A 3,789-nucleotide genomic window follows, 5' to 3' on the forward strand; every position below is an offset into this window, starting at 1 on the left:
TTTTTTGTCTAAATTTTATTATTTACTTTCTCCTTTCTGTTTTGGGAACCTTTTGTTTGTTACTTAAGTTGTGCAATCAAGTTACATATGTGGGCCCTTTCTTCCTTTCAGATGAATGCTTGCATAACAATAAACTTTCCATTTAACACCACTTTATCTATGTCGCACATGTTCTATTAGCTAGTGTCCTCATTCTTGTTTGTTTCCATGAAACTTTTAAATTCCTTTTTCACTTCCTCTCTGTCCTACTGGTTGTTCAGAAATTAGGTATTTAATTTCCAGTTTTTTGAATTGTTTCTCCATTTCTGTTTATGATTAACTTATACTTTCAGTACATCATGGTCTGAGAAGATAGTTGATATGAATTTTATGGTCTTGACTTTGTGGAGATGTTTGGTGATGCCGCATTTTTTCAATTTTGGGGAATGTACCATGTGCATTGGAGAAGAATATGGTTTTAGCCTTTTGAGGATGAAAGTCCATACACATATATGCTTATATATGTATATATATAAATATATATATAAACACACACAGCCCCTTCTATTTTTTCCATCAAATAAATTACTTACTTGAGGTTTTCTCTAGCTTATCTTTCAAGAGGTGACAAAGCCGTGTTGAAATCTCCAACGACAATTGTGTATCTTCAAGTCTGTTAGCAGTTGTTTAAAGTAATTTTCCAGTCATTTTGGTGCATATACATTTAGGATTATGATCTCTTATTCATATACATATTCCTTTATCAGTAAGAAATGATCTTCAGGAGCCGGCTGGCCACCCGACTCCCCTCCCTTGCCCCGACATGTGGGCAAGCTGCCCTGAGGAAGCAGGGATGGGAGGGTTGGGCCCGCCGGTGGGTGGGCGAGCGATGATGCCGAACTTCTGTGTGGCCCCCAACTGCACGCGCAAGAGCACACAGTCCGACCTGGCCTTCTTCGGGTTCCTGCGGGACCCGGCCAGGTACCAGAAATGGGTGGAGAATTGTAGAAGAGCAGACTTAGAAGATAAAACACCAGATCAACTAAATAAACATTATCGATTATGTGCCAAACACTTTGAGACCTCTATGATCTGTAGAACGAGTCCTTATAGGACAGTTCTTTGAGATAATGCAATACCAACAGTGTTTGATCTTACCAGCCATTTGAACAATCCACATAGTAGACACAGGAAATGGATAAAAGAATGAGTGAAGATGAAATCAGGACTCTGAAACAGAAAAAGTTATATGTTAATGACTCAACTTCTGAATGCCTTTTTAAAAGGCCTTGACCTGTTGGAAACGTCTGAACAGGAACAAAACCATAAGGAAATAAACAACAGCAGTACTCAGAACCCTAGTGCAGATGAGGGGGGTGAAGAACAGGATGAAGACATTTTATCTTTAACTCTTAAAAAGAAGGAAAATAAGGAATACTTAAAATCTTTGTTTGAAATTTTGATTCTCATGGGAAAACAAAATGTGCCTCTGGATGGACATGAAGCTGATAAAATTCCAGAAGGTCTCTTTACTCCTGATAACTTCCAAACCCTGCTGGTGTGCCGAATAAATTCTGGTGAAGAGACTCTAAGAAAACGCTTTGAGACAACAGCAGTTAACACATTTTTCTGCTCGAAAACACAGCAGAAACAGATGCTGGAAATTTGTGAGGGCTGTATTCAGGAAGAAACCCTCAGGGAAGTAAGATACTCTCACTTCCTTTCCATCATCACTGAGGAGGTTGTGGACATAGCAGGGGAAGAGTAGCTGCCCGTGTTGGTGAGGTTTGTCGATGACTCGCATAATCTGAGAGAAGAGTTTGTGGGCCGTATGAAGCTGATGCAGAAATTTTGGCTGTGAAATTTCATACAACTATCACTGAGAAGTGGGCGCTCAACATGGAATATTGCTCAACATGGAAATAGGCTTACATTGTGTCCAGTGGATTTTCTTCCAAAATAAAAGTTGTTGCTTCTACACTTTTAGAGAAATACCCCACGCTATCTACACACTTTGCTCTTCCTGTGCCTTAAATATGTGGTTGGCAAAATCAGTGCCTGTTATGGGAGTATCTATTGCATTAGGAACCACTGAGGAAATTTGCTCTTTTTTTTCTACCGGTCACCACAGCTGCTCTTAGAGCTTGATAGGGTAATTTCTGTTCTCTTTCAGAGCAATGAAGAAAGGGATAAAGAACTCAAGGAAATGTGCCATTCTCGGTGGACAGGCAGGCATGATGCTTTTGAAATTGTAGTCTATCTTCTGCAAGCACTTGTTTTATGTTTAGTTGGAATGACCAGTGACACAAATGTTAGGTGGAATAACTATGTAGCTAGCAGAGCATTTGTGCTCTGTAATGCAGTAACAGATTTTGATTTCATTGTTACTGCTGTTGTTCTTAAAATGTGTTAGCTTTTACAAGAGCCTTTGGGAAAATCCTTCAGGGGTAGACCTCTGATGTCTTCTTTGCAGCCAGTAGCTTGACTGCTGTTCTGCATTCACTAAATGAAGTGATGGAAAATATCGAAGTTTATCATGAATCTTGATTTGAGGAAGCCACAAATTTGGCAGCCAAACTTGATGTTCAGATGAGACTCCCCAGGAAATTCCGCAGAGCTCAGCAAAGTAACCTAGAATCTCAGCTGACTTCTGAAATTTACTATAAAGAAATTCTAAATGTTCCAACAGTGGAGCACATTATTCAGGAATTGAAGGACATTTTCTCAGAACAGCACCTCAAAGCTCTGAAATGTTTATCTCTGGTGCCCTCTGTCATGAGTCAACTCAAATTCAACACTTCAGAGGAACACCATGCTGACATGTACAGAAGTGACTTGCCGAATCCTGATACTCTCTGAGCAGAGCTACATTATTGGAGAATCAAGTGGAAACACAGAGGAAAAGGCATAGAACTTCCTTCTACTATCTATGAAACCCTGCATTTTACAGACATCAAATTTTTTCCAAATGTTTATGCACTGCTAAAGGTCCTGTGTATTCTTCCTGTGATGAAAGTAGAAAATGAAAGCTATGAAAATGAACGAAAGTGTCTCAAAGCTTACCTGAGCAACACTTTGAGAGACCAGAGGTCGAGAAACTCGAATTTGCTTAATATAAATTTTGATATAAAACATGTTTTGTATTTAATGATGGACACATATATCAAACTCTACACAACTAAGTCAGAGCTTCCTACAGATAATTCAGAAACCATTGAAAATACCTAGGAGACTTTAAAATAGGGTTTATCTTCTATTTGAAAACATCTTACAGAAAAGCTATGTTGTATGTAGGCCAGCCAGTGACTAACTGTCTTGACCAGTAGGTTTCCCATTGAATATGTTCATTTATACTCCTATTTAAGTGGCTCCAGTTTGAATTCATGCTTTGGAGACCGAACTGTTCTAAAAGATAGCATTGAAAGTGTCACCTGATATTTCTGTGTGAAATCTGCTAGTGGCTCTTTGGAGTTGTTTTTAGTTAAGTCATTTTAGACATAACATTATCACTGTGGATGCGATATTTTGGTATTGAGTTACCAGTTCCTTGAAGAAATAAATCTCCTGTTGTGTGGGAGGAATTCATTTTATAAAATGTTACGTTAAAGCTCACAACTGATCTTTGACTGATTAGAGTTCTAAGTATTACTGTTAAAAATCTATAGTGGACAATTAAGAGAATTACCAGAGAAATGTGAGCTTCCCAAAGTGTAGATTTTAAGTGTATATTTTGTCTTTAAGATGTGAACTTAAAGAAACAGATTACAGTTTAAATGGACGAGTCTGTCATTGTTGTTGCATAACTGGTTG

General features: G+C 38.3%; 1 pseudogene; it reads left to right on the forward strand.

The window, feature by feature from the left end:
- Positions 1-835: 835 nt before the first annotated feature.
- LOC130038206 (52 kDa repressor of the inhibitor of the protein kinase-like) lies at positions 836-3,533 on the forward strand (annotated as a pseudogene).
- Positions 3,534-3,789: the final 256 nt, after the last annotated feature.

The sequence above is a fragment of the Sorex fumeus genome, unplaced genomic scaffold (assembly GCF_029834395.1).
Source record: "Sorex fumeus unplaced genomic scaffold, SorFum_2.1 ptg000073l, whole genome shotgun sequence".
NCBI lineage: Eukaryota > Metazoa > Chordata > Mammalia > Eulipotyphla > Soricidae > Sorex > Sorex fumeus.